Source organism: Carassius carassius, chromosome 36 (assembly GCF_963082965.1).
Source record: "Carassius carassius chromosome 36, fCarCar2.1, whole genome shotgun sequence".
In the NCBI taxonomy this organism is placed as follows: Eukaryota; Metazoa; Chordata; class Actinopteri; order Cypriniformes; family Cyprinidae; genus Carassius; species Carassius carassius.
The window spans coordinates 2107354-2125614 of NC_081790.1; the positions used below are offsets into that span (position 1 = coordinate 2107354).

General features: G+C 36.5%; 1 protein-coding gene and 2 long non-coding RNA genes across 16 annotated transcripts in view; 2 read left to right on the top strand and 1 right to left on the bottom strand.

The window, feature by feature from the left end:
* The window catches only part of add1 (adducin 1 (alpha)), a 32980-nt gene extending 32069 nt beyond the window's left edge, over positions 1-911 (bottom strand). For 4 of the 13 annotated variants that reach the window (XM_059525756.1, XM_059525758.1, XM_059525766.1 and 1 more), the window contains exon 1: positions 740-907. The gene's annotated coding sequence lies outside the window, so the exon portion shown is untranslated. Of the gene's footprint in view, positions 1-739 lie in introns of all 13 variants that reach the window. The other 9 variants (XM_059525759.1, XM_059525763.1, XM_059525767.1 and 6 more) reach the window with 5 other exon arrangements.
* A 6673-nt stretch (positions 912-7584) lies between these two features.
* On the top strand, positions 7585-9514 carry LOC132116621 (uncharacterized). Of its 2 annotated transcripts, none has more exons than XR_009425662.1 (3): positions 7585-7764; positions 8501-8565; positions 8759-9514. It is a non-coding gene; the product is annotated as an uncharacterized LOC132116621 (long non-coding RNA). The 2 variants fall into 2 exon arrangements; XR_009425663.1 differs by lacking the exon at positions 7585-7764 and adding an exon at positions 8309-8338.
* A 2499-nt stretch (positions 9515-12013) lies between these two features.
* LOC132116622 (uncharacterized) lies at positions 12014-13338 on the top strand. The gene is made up of 4 exons (XR_009425664.1): positions 12014-12303; positions 12526-12661; positions 12921-12978; positions 13096-13338. It is a non-coding gene; the product is annotated as an uncharacterized LOC132116622 (long non-coding RNA).
* Positions 13339-18261: the final 4923 nt, after the last annotated feature.

Genomic DNA, 18261 nt, shown 5'->3' on the forward strand with positions numbered 1-18261 from the left:
GTGACACACACATGAGCGCAATCTGTGATAAAAACACACACATCCCACAACACAACAGGCCTAATGATACTAGTGATAAACAGATACATCATGAAGCATGAATGGCCATTTAGTGTCTATTCTAAGTGAGCAGTCTATTCTTGTTCAGTGAGAACAAGTTGAAATAATTACAGTGCAAAAAAAGATCATTAAATTTAATTCAAATAAATATATTTACACGCACACATATATAGTAAAATGTATATCAATCTCACTTTGTGCAACTAAGAAACAAAACGAGTCTTTAATCAAATCTAGGCTATCATATCAATAACAAATAACGTTAACACTTAAAACCAACGAAAATATCCTGAAAATAAACTAAGATGCCGACATTCTCTATAAAACCACACAAATGCAACAATTTCACCACATGATTTTGCAGATTACAAAATATTTCCAACTTTATAAGATGCACATTAAAAGACTTTTATTTTATTTAGAGTAACGTAAGCAGTGGCCCTCGCGCGACTGTGTCCACGTTAACGTTACACCTAAAAATCGTTACAAAGGGCCACAATCGTGTCAGAAAACGTCCTAAATGACTTTAAAATCACAATAAGTGTGAAAAGATACACGACAAACGCGTTTGTCGTGCAGATAGCGTACGCTAACGGCACTGGCGTAGCGTTGAGGCCGCGCTACTACAACACTGAGGAGAATATTCCAGAGAGAACATAAATTAGAAACAGAAACTTACGCTTATGTGGGTCTAGTTGTGCGGCTGGAGTGGACAGAGACTCTGGGACAGGCGGGGAACTTTAGGTTTTTCTCCGTTAGAGGGATTTTGGACACTGTTTCTTTCTGCAACCGTTTGTTTCTGTCGGTACGCGTCTCTGGGGCGCGGCGCTCTGGAGTCGCTGAGGCGAATAGGCTTGTGATTGGTCCGCGTCACACGAACTCCCGCCCACTTCGCGAAACAGATCCTTTGATGTGAAGCGTCCACAGCAGTGATGGGCGGGGCTTATACGTGCGCTTATAAACAGCGAATGTAATCTGTTGTTTTGAAAGACTGGTGGGTGGAGTATATATGTTTTTCAGTATATAAGTATATTTAAAAGCATAAACTTTTCAATTAGAATTGTTTAAACCTGCATATTCTTTATATTCTGACACATACATATATATAGTTATGTAATGATTCAAATAATGAAAAAATATGCCACATTTGTCAGTTCTCAAGTTCACCACATGAGGTCGCCACTTTAGGTTTTCAGCAAGGTATTAAATTCCCTTTGTGGTCATTAGTCACTTGTGTGTAAATTGTACATTTCAGTTTTGAGATGCTTATATGTGACCCTGGAGCACAAAACCAGACATAAGTAGCACAGGTATATTTTTAGCAATAGCCAACAATACATTGTATGGTTCAAAATGATCTTTTATGCCATAAATCATTAGGATATTTAGTAAAGATCATGTTGCATGATCATTGAGTAAATATATCAAAACGATTTTTTATTAGTAACATGCATTGCTGCTAACTTCATTTGGACAACTTTTCTCAATATTTAGTCTTTTTGTGCACACTCAGATCATGGCCAAATATTGTCCTATCATTACAAACCATACATCAATGGAAAGCTTTTATATGGCGTATAAATCTCAGGACTTGTTAATATGGATTTGAAATTTGAAATCGGTTTTGCATAAGGACCTCACTAATGCTGCTGAGTTAGTTTTAGCATACGAAAGTTTTTGTTTGTTAGTTTTATTTTGATTTTGCTCATTTTAGTGCAGGTTTGTGATTTGTTATGTTGATGGATTCCAGCCATCAAGATCTGTTGACATTGACACTGAATTCCCCACTGAGCAAACTTGAGATCTGGATTATTCAGTAGAGATGAGACACACATGCAGTATAACAGTAAATCATCCTGTAAAGGAACAAACTGAATGCAAATACTATTAAAAATATGTTTTTGATGTGCTTTAGTTATATTGTGTAAGCTAAATCAGCAGTCGGTCCATTGTTTGACCTAATATGGGATAAAATGTCTTTATTCTTGCTATGGCCAAACACTGTAATGAGATCTCATCATCAGAGATTTGCATCATCAGTTATTGTAATGAAAACAACAAAGACAAGATCTATTTTAAAAGAAAGAAAAGAGGCGAAACCAGTTCAGGGCAGGCATTTTCTCCAGTCGCTTCATGCGTCATAGAAGCGGATAGACATATTTACTCACACATTTCCTGCTCGATTCTGGTGTTCATTCTTTGCTGTGATTACTGGAGGTTTGACGCTTCAGTAGCTGCATGCTTCAAGGATTTAAATTAAACATAAATCTGAAAAAAATGGAATAAATATTTCCAGATCTGGATTTAGGTGAGTGTTGTATGGAATGATTTGCATTTCTAGATCGCATTCAGATTGCATAGTTTTGATTTCAAACATTTGTATTGCAGAATTTGACTTTTGAGAAAGTAGAAAGATGTACATTAATTTGAGAATGTCTTAATATATCGCTCTTTTTTTTTTTTTTTTTTAATGTTTCAAAGGTCATCTTACATTCTTCTGTGCAAATGCTGCACTCTTTAGGAGTAATCAGTAATCATTCATTTGTGTACATCTGATTCATTCTATCTAGTGAAGAATGTTAAAAATTTCTTCTTCATTGAATGCAATTTCTTAGTTTTACAACATCAAGTATATTTTCCAGGTGAATGACAATCTCAGATTTCCAGACTTTTGTCCTGCACTCTTTATATTACTCTGTTATACTAATATTTGTTCAGTCAGTGATTTCTCTTTAACAGGGATGCATGTTTTCTGTGAATATTTGTGGCAGTAGGATGACAGGAAAACTAAAAGAAATGCCAGTAAGAGAACAATATACATCTGAGGAAAAGGAAAAACAGAGAAAGGAAAGTGCTATGAGAGACAGAGGCAAACCTGCGCAGAAGGAAACAACAATAAAGAGAGGAAAAGAACATGCCTGTGGATTCAGAGAACACCTGAAAGTGCACCAGATGAACAGTCTTGACGGATATTGACCGCGCTGTAAGAACGCTTGAGATGAGTTTCAGTTTTGAACTCAAATATATGAATATCTCATGATGTGGACGTTTACCAGAAATAGGTTTTCACTAAACACTAGAACATTTATGCATTAAAGAAGAAAGTTAATGATATGTTTACCCAACCATTTTAATTTGTGGAATTTTTCTCACCCTCAAGTCATCCGAGATTAGGATGAGTTTGTTTCTTCATCAGACTTGGAGAAATGTAGCATTGCATCACTTGCTCACCAATGAATCCTTTGCAGTGAATGGGTGCCGTCAGAATGGTGGTGTGGATTGCTTGTGGATTATTGTGATGTTTTTATCAGTTGTTTGGACTCTCATTCTGACGGCAGCCATTCACTGCAGAACATCCACTGGTGAGCAGGTGATTCAATGCTACATTTCTTCAAATCTGATGAAGAAACAAACTCATCTACATCTTCAATGTCCAGAGGATGAGGCCATCTTCAGCTAATTTTATTTTTGAATAAATAAGTGTTTCGTTTAAAGCATGAAGAAAATTGAATGCAATGGCAGTTTTGAATTTGGGGTGGAATATGATCAGGAAGGTTGATGTGATTCACTCTTTGTTTGTTTGTTTTCAGTCTCTCTTCATCCAGACTGACCTGCAGAAAAACATTTTATGTGAGAGATATTCAAAGATGAGGTGAGAGATTCACCGCTCATGTTTAGAGAATTGATCTGTTTTGAGTTCTAACATTGTGTTTTTCTCTTCAGAATGAAGCCGTCTTCTCACCTAGAGTGTTCTTCACGTCACTTTCAGTCAAAGATTCAGAATGAGACTGGAATACAAAACACCAATATTTTTGAGTTCAAAAGTAGATGACTATAGGTGTACTGTGTACACAGGCTTATATATGTGTCATATGATAGTACTATGATCTGTTAGTGCTAAAGCAGTAACACTGAAATCAAATGTTTGAAATGTTTTGTACTATTTGAACTGTAGCTCTACTTAGTTCTCATTTCAGACTATTGAGAACAATGACTGTAGAACAATAGTTGTTCCAGAAATGCCAGGTCACTCTTTTCCATGTGATCTCAGTGAGACTGGAGATTTCCTAAAGCTTCATGGTTTGGTTTGTAGACACATTGTCTAGATTTTAACTCCTGTGACTTCAGGCACTTTATTCTGGTGTGCAGAAGATGATTATTCTTCTTTAAACGTGTCTTTAGCGTTCTCGTACTTTCTGTTTAGAAAGTGTTTTTATCTGAAGCATCTAGTAACCGGTGTCAAGTGTCTCCTTCAGGTGCACAATGATCTACGTTTTTGAAGTTTCACGGCTGATTGAGTTTCTGTATTATTTTGGTTCTGTTCACTTTGTTAATGGTTATGAAAGTGTCCTTATTCCTGAACAGCTGTTTGTTTTTAGTCATTATGATGACTATCCAAATCTGTCCAAGTGTCTGTTGCTTTGCAATGCACAATAAATATTTCACTTCAGCCAACAAATATGACCTTCTCAATCTTGACTTATCACATAGAAAGATATAGAAAATCTAAAGTGATCAATGAAAAATATACCTGCTTTGCTGTCAGTTTACTAGTGCAACTAAATAATTGAAAAAATACGTGCATTTTATTAAATTATTTTCAAAGTTAAAACAAATATTGGAGAACATTTTCTAAGAAATACTATTTAATTCTTTGTTCTTCAAAAATGCACATTTAATACATTTACATTGTCATTAATTCTTAAATGTAGTCCTTTCTGGGTGAAAATTATTTCAATATTTTTTTTCAGTCTGTTGAACACTGCCTTATCATTCAGATTAGATTTTAAATAAATGACATTTAAAATAATTATTAAAATACAACTAAATATAATGGAATATGAAGGAACACATTTAATATGTTACGTATACACTATATGACTTAAATAAATATTATATAGCTTGCATTTTTTTCTTTTGAATAACATTCACTGATAAATCCCCTTTTTTAACTAGATCAGGAACATGAATTAAGAAAAGAAAAAAAAAATCATTTTCATAATGCTGCCTCACTAATAAAATAAAACGGGTAAAATATTTGACCTTTAATTAGTTACTCTATGCTAAATCCTTATTTAATGCATGAGCTCATGCATGTTTACATTAACTCCTCTACTGAACAGTGACTTAGCAAACACAATGGAGTATTTTAATACTGGTTTTACAGCTCAACCTCAACACAAGGTCACTTCCCTGACATTTGCATTTGAACATTAAGTTGATTGTGTTAACCAAGCACTGTAAGATTATAACTTAAAAGCTTCACTAAAGAGATATGTTTTGAGTAATTTCTTAAAACACTCAAAAGACAGAGCATTCCTAATAGGAAAAGGCAGAGAATTCCACAACATGGGATTAAAACAAAAGAATGACCTCCCACCCATAGTTTTGAGTTTAAAACGAGGCTGGTACAGAGTAAGAGACCCAGCAGAGCCGAGAGAGCGAAATGATATATAGACACTGTGACCAAATTACAAATATACACTGGGGCCATCCCTTGTACTGCTTTATAGGTTAAGATAAGAACTTTAAAATCAAGTCGTGATTGAACTGGAAGCCAGTGTAGTTGAGAAAGCACAGGTGCACGAGCAGCTGAATTTGCACATATTCCAGCCTCTTAATCGTATTTAACCCTGCACAAAGAGAACTACAGTAATCAAGCCTGGATATTATAAAGGTGTGAATAAACCTTTCTGCATCAGGCATAGAGAGAAACGGTCTTATATGTTCAATATTCCGAAGATGATAAAATACTACTTTTAAAATGAGTGTTAATGGTCAGCTCTGCATCAAAAATCACACCCAAATTCTGCATCATTCTCATCCACTGTAAGCACCAGTTGAAGTGCCAATCAGAAGAACTTACATTTTTGAACAGTTCAACTGTAGGAAGTTCCGTTTCATCCAGACCTGTATTTCCAGTAAACAAGCATATAAAGTTGAAAGTGTTGATGTAACATCAGGTTGAGTATTAATATAAATCTGGGTATCATCTGCATAGCAATGATAACACAGATCATACATTTAAATAATCTGCCCAACAGGCAACATATAAAAGCTAAAAAAAAAAAAATAGGACCCAATACCCACCCTTGAGGGATGCCCTGCCACAATGGAACAGTTTGAAATCTGTTTGTACCAGAATAAACAAATTGCGTGCATTCGGAAAGATATGATTCAAACCCTTTTAAAGCTATACCAGAAAGACCAATCCACTTATGTAATCTGTCCAGTAGTTAGTGTGACAAATGGTATCAAATGCAGCACTGAGATCTAACAAAACCGAAATGCAACAAGCCCCAGAATCTCCTGCAACAAGGAGATCATTCATTACCCTCAAAAGGGCAGTCACCGCACTGTGTCCAGACCTAAACCCTGACTAAAAAGGTTCTAGTAGTCTGCTCGTTTACGTTACATTACAGAAAGATAATGTTTGATGTCAGTTTATTACTGTTTTTATGACTTAAAGCTTATTGAGTAACATACACGTGTTTAAGAAGATGATGGTGTTTTGTGGCACTGAATTGCCATCTAAAACATTCACAAAAACAATTTAATGCGACTGACAATCATGCATGAAAATGTAAATAAACTACAAATTGAATTTCATCTTATCATTTTAGTTTTACTGCAGAAGGTGACAAGGAAGCTCAAGCGTTTCATTCATGTTTGCTCACTATATCATTGCCACATCAGAGCTTTGACTTGGTATTTTTCACGTCAATTAATCTAATCTTGAACAGTTGGCCTACAACATTTGAACCGCACCCTCTCTGAAGCACATGAACCAGATAACCACATATACGTCATGATTTGATTTGTCATTCTGCATTGCATGAATGTTTTGATTTTACACAGTCTGAAAATGAAGTAAACTTCCATGCAAATGTTGTTCCCATGTTGTTCTGACGTGAACAACATGGAAAATTTATGCTAAATGCAAATAATCAATTTCAACCAGCCAAATAATTATGCTATAATAATTGAGCTATTTGCTATTAACTATAGTTAAAGATAAAATACATTCAATAAAAATTATAAAATAAATTAAGTAGTGGAAAGTTAAGTAATGTAGCCTATACATTGGGAAAAAAATATCTGAACATTCAAAGAATATTCCAAATTGATTGTTCGCAGGCTATAGCCTAATGTTTTCAAAATGATAAAATGGAACGTTCGTATAATCGAAAAATCTTAGGTTTTTCAAAATATTCTAGAAACTGTATTCAGAAACATTCAGAAATAACGTTTGCATAGAGTTCTTAGAACGTATTTCTTTTACCTGGGTCTCACTTCTGATGTGGTTTATGGATTTATAATATTGTCTTTTTTTAAAAAAGTGTTTCACCTGTATTTTAAATTTTGCACTGCATTGCGTTGTGGTTCAGAGTTTGTGAGTAAAATGAAAGTTTAATATACTGGCGGAAAATGTGTAGCTTACCTTTTATTTTTTTACTTGCAGATCAATGTTTTTTTAAAGACATATTATCGTCAGTGAGAAGTTACAATTTAATTTTTTCTGAACAAGTGTAAATCACAGTGACAGCGCAGATCTCACTGTTTCATTATCCGAGTGTTTCTTCTCTCGGAGCTCTTGTTCTGATCTTATCATTCATCAGGGTGATATTACAGGATTTTTATTCACACAGAGCTGATGTGGATGTTTCTGCTCTTCATCAAATCACTTTTTACAGTCATCAGACGGTAAATAAAATACTTTCATCTTAATGTGTTTGTTAACATACCACGTTTACACGCTTAAATAAAAATCGTTGATGTTAAAGTTAAGTCAAATGGCAATCATTGCATTTGACTTCTAGAGGACATTGCGAAGGGAAAGTGATATATGACAGATCGCAGTATCAGAGAAAAGAGAAAAGGGCATTAAATAAAAGATGAACAGCAGAGAAAAAGACCCAAAGTCCAAAGAAACACGAGAGAAAAGTCAACTTAAGTATATTCGCAGAGACAGCATGCAGCAAAAAGTAGCAAAAAGTGAGTAGTTTGTTTCCACTTTGCATTATTATTAGCTACAGAAAATGAATGCATTGGCTAGTTTTATTTCAGTAAATATTCCTCAAGAGCTAAATTATTTTAAAAAGACCTAAAAGCCTTTATGAGTTAGGCCTAGTTAATATATAGCAGTGATTAATGTAAGGTGGGGTTTGTGGAGGCGGAAGATAAACAGCTGATAGTTTCTATCTATAAGTAAGAATAAACTCCTCCCAAACTTACATTTCGATTTCCTGTTCATTTAACATGTTGGTGTTTGTACGAGGTAAGCGGTCACAGCAAAGCCTCATTAAACAGGTTTTTCTTACAGGCTATTTTATCATGGGCTTTTTAGCACAAGGTATAGCACACATGCATATAATCGTTTTAATTTAAAAATGATATTTTTTGCATTTAAAATGTGTAACAACTCTTTAATGTATTCCAGTGTGTCTGGATGCAGACGGACCTGAAGAGCTTCGTTCTGGTGAATTAGAGACAGACACAGATGAGGTGAGAGACTGATAGATTGTCTAGAAGAGGAGACAAAACTGATGTGTGGAACTGAAATAAGAATGAAATGTTTTTTAAGCATTGTAAACAACCTAACAACCACCCAGAACAATCTAGCAACCGCTAAAGCAACATAAAGTTTGTTTTGCAAAACTAGTTTAAGTGTATTATAATTCCCTTTTTTTCTCTTTAGGTCACTTCAGTTCATTCAGCTTGTTTTGAGCTCTTCAGCTCCTTCATCTTCATCTTTATCAGTCATCCAGCAGTCAATAATGTTACATCATGTCTCTCTCTGCTGGACACATTTGTGTAGCACAAAATTTCTGACATCATTTACTCATCCTCATGTTGTTCCAAACCTGTATGAGTTTCTTTCTTCCCATAAACACAAAAGAAGATATTCTGAAGAATGCAGGTAACCAAACAGCCATTGATTTCCATAGACAAAAATACCATGGAAGTCAATGGCTGACGGCAACTGTTTGGTTACAACATTCTTCTGAATATTTCTTTTGTGTTCAGGTGTGGAACCTGTGTGTAAATCATGACAGATTTTTTTTTTTGGCTGACTAACCCTTTAACATTTATTAAGCCCTGTAAGTTTGTTTTAAGTGAATGACAGCAGCAGTTTACTGAAATACGGCCTGATGTGAGTGTTAAGCTCTCTAGATCATCTGCAGTATTTTAAAGCATCTCTGCTTTTCTCTCATGATGTTTGATCTGAAAGACTCAGAAAACATTTCACCAGTATTTTGCACCTTGTTTGCTGTTCTCCTCATTTGACTTGTTTCAGAACCTGAAGAAACTTAAGACATTTTTGACTGTTCACTGTAATATCGCTGCAATTGTACTTCTTTTATTTTTATATTTGTTTATAACTTTTTATATAAAAAGAAGAAACCTCAGTGAGATGTGCATTACATCTAATAGTAAACATCTGTCTGCCCTTTGTGCTTGTGTGGATTTGTTTAATTACATTTGAAAAATTAATTATATTAGAGTGCTGCAGGTACAATGTATTTTTTTTTTTTTTTTTTTTAATACATGCATTTTTTTCTCAAATATAAAAAGATGTAAAGAACACATACATTTTGCAATAATGACTTAGATGAACCCGGAGTATGCATTAAAGGGATAGTTCACCCAAAAAATGTTAATTATGTCTTCATTTAATCACCCCCATGTTGTTTCAAACCAAGTATGAGTTTTTTCTCATGTTGGACATAACAGAAGATATTTAGAAGAATACTGTTAATCAAACAGTTCATGGTCCCCATTGACTTCCATAGTATTTCTTTCCCTATTATGGAAGTTAATGGGGACCAACAACTGTTTGATCCTTCAAAATGCTTTAAAATATCCCATTTTGTATGCAACATAAGAAATACATTTTTACAGGTTTGGGACAACATGAGGGTGAGTAAATGATTACAATTGTCATTTTTGAGTGAACTATCCCTTTAAGCAAAAACAGAATAAAAAGAAAAACAATCTCAACTGAAAAACTTTAGAAATTGTTTAATGTAAAACCAATGTTTGATGGTCAGTAAAGCTGAATGGTGTAGATCATGTTACTGTGGTTGTGAAAAGAGAAGCTTGACAATCTCCAACAGATTCAAGCTTCACTACTAATCTTAGCAAATCACCCTCTTAGATTACTTTATTCAATCAAATTCCATCTTTTTCTTAATCTGAATGTCAAATAACTTGTAAGTCATGCATCTAAATGTGAACTTTGCTCAGTTAAACGACTTCGGACCATGCTTTTTCTTATGATGAGACGTGAAGAGCACTGTTACAGCTTTTCTCCAGTGTGAACTCTCATGTGTTTCATAAGGTTTATTTCATCTCTGTAACTCTTTCCAAACTCAGAACAGGTGAAAGATCCGTTGACTCCAGTTTGTTTTTGTGTGAAATTCATTTGAGTCTGAAATGACTTCACTTCCTTCCTTCTTCATTTGTGAAACGATGAGGTTTTTGAAACTGGTGTTGTCTGTCCTCTTGCACTTCCATTGGGTCTAAAATCGACATATAACATTATCAATATTCAAATAAAGAAGGACAAATGAAAGCACAACATATAAAGTTTCAACTCAATTATGGTCACAATCAGTCATTAAAGAGAATGAAGAGAAACACAACCTGTTTGTTCCTCTGGATCTTCATCTCTCATTCTGCAGGGTTCTTCCTCAAACTCCATCTTTCTAATAGATGAGTTAGAAAATAATGTTTTTAAAACAAAACTGAATAACATGCAGAAAAATGCATGTTACACAATTAATAATTTAGGATTCATTTATGACTGCTAAGAAGCGTTTTAGGTTCACTAAAACAAACCGGATCATAAAGTCGTTTTTCGTAGTCAGAAGTCAAATTTATGACAACAAAAGTAGATTTAGTTTTAGGCTATCCTATAAATAATGCATTTACTCACAGTCTGATAAACAGCAGGTTGAGAGTTGTTTCGTGAACCACGATGGACTCATAAACTCTGTGTTTGAAATTAAATCAAATGGCAACATCTAGAAGAACATAGATAAATATATAATATATAAGAAGATGCCTTATTTCTATGGGCCGCAGTAAGCCGTCCGGCTTATTGGAAAGGTCAAAGCATGTCTGTGAACACCTGAGAGTGAATTTGTCTGCAAACATACTGAAGACTTTAGGGACTTGTATGAATATCTGTTTCTGAGATTTCAGCAGATAATTTAACTAAACAAGACATCGAAGGCGCAAGCTAATTTATTTACAAGTGTTGTACTGAAATAAGCAAAGATAAGAACATGAAATCAAGACTTAAACAAACTGTTATTTTCACATTCAACCACTAGATAGCAGAAGTTCATTTGAGAGCAAACTCATGTCTGTTTTATTGAAGGTAGCCTAAAACCTGAGATGATGCAACTTGGAAAAAACAATGCAGTGCAAAATCAAGGCTTGCTATTTTCTCTGAGGAGCCTATGTTTAATGATTTGTGTGTGTGTGTGTTTGAGTATTTACTGAGTAACTTTAGTTTTATATGTAGTTTAGGATTTGAATGACAGATTCACATTCAAACATCTATATCAAGAATTCGGATCATAAAATTTACATTAAACAACTTATTGATGTAATGCAATCCAGTTCAGGTTTTCAAATTAATCTATTTGGGTGTGAAAGTGCAAATTGCAATGTTTGATTCTGACAATGATAGGAAATAATTTTCCCTGCCATATTTATTCATTCATAAACATATAGATTACATGTGTGGGGGATTATGAAAGGTTTCAGATTTACACACTTAGGTTTTCAGATGTTGAGTGTAATGAGAAAGCTACACATATATTTGAAACTTTCCAAATGTTACAGCACAGCATAGGACCCTGAATGTTTACGACTACAGTTTCACGCTTCTCAACTTTTTTTTTTGGCACACTTCACTCCTCTCTGCTCACAAGATCTGCCAACACCTGCTCACTACGTGCCGGAAAACACGTAGACCCTAAACAAAAAATAAATAAAAAAACAGGATTGTTATGCGGCTGCTGAACAGATAAAGATTTTTAGGAAATAGTTCTAGATCACGTTATGGGACGTCCCAAATTAAGTAGGCTAGGTTTACTATTAAAGGAGGTAGTACACTTTTTCCCCCACAGATTAAATGTTGAAGTGCTCTGCTGGATTTAGTCGAAAAGTGTCTTGCTGTGGACATTGCTTTAATCTTGGATCTTAAAGCTAATTATGCGGTGCTTATTCGTAAGTTTCACTGTATTTAGTAACTGCTTTGTGGTTTTATTTTTAGGATTTATAAAGCTGTAGCATCTTCTTAAACTGATGCAGAGACCGTTCGACAAACTTATTGTTTAAATGTTGATATCTGAAAGACCAAGAAAGACTGGTATTTTAATGTAATGTTACGAAGATTAAAAAAACAATGCCCCGCAGTTTATTTACTGCAGTTTGTTTGGGAAAACACAGAAAAGAAGGGAACATTAGAAGAGACAAATGGAGAGGAGGAGGGATGAACATTCACAAGCCAGCGGATCAAAACCAGCAAATGTGGAGAATCTTGTTAAAAGGAACAGTTTGGATCGTCTTCATGTGAATCTGAAATGTGAGTATTTAATAGTCCTGATGAATCCTTGATGAATAGATTTAGGACTTGCACAGAAATCACAAAGAGTCATATATTAAGTCACTTTTTAGTTGCGTGTGGTGTTTTGTCTGTCATTGGAGAAACTTGTTCAGTCAGTGATAAACTTTTTTATTGTCAACATTTTCATTCATCTCTTCTAAGATGCAATAATTCATCCAGCTTTTAAAATCTATATAGGATAAAGATAAATAAAAGCAGTATTATTTTGTGTTTTCAGTCTCTCATGATGCAGACAGACCAGAGAGACATCTCGATGTATCAAAATCAAAGACGAGGTGAGTGATGCAGTTCATATACAGAGACAGACTCAAGACTAAGATTGAAATGATTGAAGATGTTTTTCTTTAATCTTACTGAGAGTTTAGCTGATCTTCAGTTGCTCATATCTCCAGCAGATCATCTGAACACCAACCAGACAAAACTCTGTGAATCTCTCACGTTTCTTCAGATGGAGCTGAAATAGTTAATTGTTTCCAGTCCTGGCTTTGTCCAATCAGGAGCTTCTTCAGCAGCTTGGGTTCAGAAATCCACCTTTATGTAGATAGTTGAAAGCATGTAAATCTTGCCAGTTTACTGTTTACTGTAAAGGAGTTTTCCATATTGATTTTTTTTACAGGTGTCATATTTTGCAGTTATATTTTGTGTTTTAGGGTTAATGGAAATGTCTGTAAAATTAATGGATAACATCCTAGCAGAAAATTTAATATTACAAGTATATTTTCCGTTGTTGTTGAGCACATATCAGACATTACTGAACTGATCTTAACTGAGTTACAATAAAATGTCTTGAATGTAACTAGTTGGGAGAAAAACCAGAGACAACAGCTTTATAAACCTGCTGCTGTCTTGTGTCATTAATGTTTATTGAAAAAAAAAAAGCTTTGCATCAATTTTGACAACTTCTTTATGTTTAAAAAGGATTAAGCTATATTTTATTTATTGTTATAGTATTTCATATCTGAATACTGAACAGTTTTTCTTTCATTTGTCTCCTTGTTCAATTGTATTTATTTGCACTATTGCTTATAATTTGGTCATAAATTATTTTATTTTAATGCCCAGGGAATGTTCATTGGTCCTACCTTACATATATTCAAATATATTTTGTATGTAAATATTGTGTATACTGTATGTACTGTCTGCTTTAGAATTATTATTTTTTTTAAATATGATTCAGCCAAAATTAAACTCTTATCATCATTTGCTCACCCTCATGTCCTCATTGTTTCAGTATTGCTTTGCCACACATAACTAAATGCCTCAATGTTTATATGGTCTCATATTTAGATTTTAGAATGGTAGAAAAAAAATATTTTGAACCTGGGGATTAGTTTTGAGTTTTGAAACTATGTTTTTCTTTGTAGCGTAACCCTATGTGTAGATCAAGAACATTTATCAAGAGACCAGCAAAGAAAGAACAATCACATCCAGTAAAATGAGAAAACTTCCCCTGAAGCAAACACTTCTGGATACAGTAGACTGTCTAACACTGAGTGAAGTCCATATCACCTGCTTCAACATGTTCCTTCCTTGGAGAAGACAAGAAGGCTAAAGAGACAAATGTTTATGTGTGAAAATATTTAGGAATGCGAATCAAACCCAGTATCCACACACACACACACACACACACACACACACACACGCGCGCGCGCACACACACACACACACACACACACACACACACACACACACACACACACACACACACACACACACACTCCCGCACACACACACACACACACATGCACATACACACACACACACACGCGCGCACACACACACACACTCCCGCACACACACACACACACACACACATGCACATACACACACACACTCCCGCACACACACACACACACACACACACACATACACACACACACACACTCCCGCACACACACACACACACACACACACGCACATACACACACACACACTCCCGCACACACACACACACACACACACACACACACATACACACACACACACACACACACACACACACACACACACACTCCCGCACACACACACGCACACACACACACACACACACACACACTCACACGTGTGTTTGTTTCTGTGAACTGAGGGGACTTTCCAAAGACTACTATTACTTTTATACTGACCAAATGATATTTTCTATCCCCTAACCTAACCCTAACCCTATTTGGATTATAAAACTTTCAGAAAAACATAATTTAATACTAAAACCAATAGCCTAAAATCTTCAATTTGTTAATATTTAAAATTGCATATGAATTTTGCATCAACATTTTTTAATCATTTTATCCGTTTACTCGAGCTTGCTGCCTGCAACATTGTGAATGAACAAAAATCTAAGGTGTGTTTAAGTGGAATTTCAAAAATTTGCTTTGCGTGAGAAAGCAGGATTATTATTATTATTTATTTATTTAGTCGATTTTGTTTTGCATTAAACACAATGTGATTCACGTCAGTCGAGGACTTGCAATTCTCTGAGTACACTTCTCTAAGCGCTTCGCTGAATTATCTCTAAGCTATCTCGTGCGTATCACATGCATGCCAGCAAACCACTGAGGATGCTCCACAGTCCTGATGAGTCACAGCAGCGGAGCCCAGACGCTGTGAATCTGTTTATCAGGAGAGATGGTGGTGGGGGGGGGGGGTGCACGTACAGTATGAGGGCCAATTACATTTGGTTTGCAAATAAATAATTTGCAATAAATACATAGTTGTTCAAACATTTTCCTACATTCTCTAATGACAATGGATCAGTTTATTATCAGTTACTCATTATATTCTGTAGGGACAGTGGGGCCCAACATAAGACTTTTAGACTTTATCAAGTTATGATATAAACTATATATAAAAAAACGAAGTTTTATGTGCAGTTTGGGATTTGAATGACAGATTTCACATTCAAATGTGCATTGCAAGAGATCAGAAAATCAAATTCACATTAACTTTACATATCTTAAAACTAGTATAGATTACAATTCAGGTTTTTACATTAGCTCAATCTAAAACGACAAACTGAAATGTTCGATTCACACATTAGAAGCTCATTTCACTTGTCATATTTATTCTTCATAGGTATAAACAGGCCTTTAAATATGTGTGGGGGGTTTTGAAAGGTTTCAGATGTACACTTTCATTATTATTTTAGACTCAGTCCAGAATCAGAGGTGGAGAAAGTCTATAATAAGCAAGCTACACAGATATTGGAAAAGTTCCAAATGTAACACACGGGGCACAACATACCCTCAATGTTTACAACTAGCCTACATGATGCTTTTTTAACTTTTTTGGCAACCCATCTGCTCCCATAAGAACAGCCAACTCTTTCTTGCTACGCGCTGGAGAACACGTAGAGCAAGCACGTAACTAAACAGATAGAGATACAGTTCTTGATCAAGTTCTGGGATAATGTCCCATGTTAACTAGAAGTGTTTAAACACACTTTTTGTTTGTGTTGATTGAACTGTTGACATGCTTGCTGTGATCACAATAAATCTGGATTTACTCTAGACGAAAGTGTATTTCTATGGACATAGCTTTATATGGTGTTTTTAAGTTATAAGGTGTTTATAAGGTGTTCCTCTTCAGGAACTCGAGCTGCGTCGAAACGCTATGGGTAACGCGTTTAGCGTGAAAGACTCTGAATATCATATGTAATCTGTTTTATAGAAGAGCGTGACGTCACGGACAGGGTGACGTAAGCGACCAGGAAACTATAAAGGCACAAGCCGCGAAGCCAGCATCAGCTTCGCTTCTTTCAGCATCTTTCTGTCTTATTTACTGTTGTTTGTCACTATTAGCTCCTCATAGAGTAAGCAATAGTCAAAGAGCAAAGCTAAGACGAGACATCTGAAAGGCTAATCCAGGCAACCAGGCTGAGTCAACGCGTGTATTACATCATTTTCAGTTTTGATGTGAATCTTACCAAACCAGACCGTCTTTACTCGTCTGATTGGTTAACTGCATTTATTCAGAGGAATTAAATTCAGTATTTATCTGACTATGAGAAGTTAGATATGAATTATATCAAAATATGTGTTTATTCGTCTGATTGTTTGATTGCATTAAATTCTGAGGAATATAATGAAATTCATCTCACTCTGAGAAATTATATATACTGGAGGGGCTGCTGGGTGGGAGCAGTGCTCTCAGTCTTTCGTCAGATCATTGCCACCTGTGCTCCCCCGCGTTGGGACCGGAGGCTGAAGCAACACTCTGAACCAGGGTTTTCCCAGCCTAAGGCGGATCTGAGGGCCCTACTTCAGGCTCGGAGGTCCTCAGGTAAGAAATCCTGACACGTTTCGGTCCCGACTGCAGATGGCGGCACAGCGGCCTCCATCGAGCAATGTCCTCAGTATTTTCCACCTGCGCGCGTAGTGGAGCTGAGATGGTCGCCGCCCCTTCGGGGGCCTCTTACACCAGAGGTCAGTCTCGATTATATTGACGATTGGTTTAGTTTAGCCCAATCAGAGCAGATGGCGGTTCGACATTGAGATGTCGTTCTCGCACATATGGGGGAGCTGGGTTTGAGACTGAACGCCAAGAAGAGTGTAATTTCTCCAGTTCAGAGAACCACCTGTCTAGGCGTAGTGTGGGATTCGACCACAATGCAGGCACGGTTGTCCCCTGCTCGTATAGAGTCAATTCTCATGTCAGTCAAGGGAGTCAAAGAAGGCCAGTCACTCACTGTCAAACAATTTCAGAGATTGTTGGGTCTGATGGCAGCTGCGTCCAAAGTGATACCTCTTGGCCGGCTGTACATGAGACCCCTACAGTGGTGGCTCATGACCAAGGGATTTTCCCAGTGGGGCAATCCACTTCGAACTATCAAGGTCACGCGGCAATTCCTCCGTGCCTTGGAAATGTGAAAGAGACCTTGGTTTTTGATTCAGGGCCCGGTGCTGGGAACTCCTTGTCACCGTGTAATACTAGCAATGGATGCATCCCTCACTGGTTGGGGTGTGGTCATGAGTGGCCACCCTGCCCGTGGTCTGTGGAGCGGCCGCCATCTGACATGGCATATCAATTGTCTAGAGATGCTAGCAGTTTATTGTGCACTAAAGCACTTCCTCCCAGACCTGAGAGGTCACCATGTGTTGGTGCGTGCTGACAACACATCGGTGGTCTCTTATATCAACCACCAGGGAGGTCTGTGTTCGGCCCCTTGTACAAGCTGGCACACCAGATCCTTGTGTGGTCCCAGGGCAAACTCCTCTCACTCAGAGCAGTTTATATTACTAGAAAATTAAATATGGGAGCAGGCACACTGTCGAGGCAGGGGCCGAGGCCCGGGGAATGGAAACTTCACCCCGAGGTGGTGAAACAGATATGGAGAATTGCTGGTAAAGCTCAAGTAGATCTCTTTGCAACTCAAGAGACAACTTAATGTCCCCTTTGGTTCTCTCTAGTTCCTCCAGCTCCTCTGGGACTGGATGCTATGGTACAGACCTGGCCAAGGCTTCGTCTGTACACCTTTCCCCCTATTGCTCTGTTCCTGGGAGTTCTGGCGGGAGTACGCCGGGACGGGGTCCGTCTGTTGCTAGTAACCCCATTCTGGCTTTAAT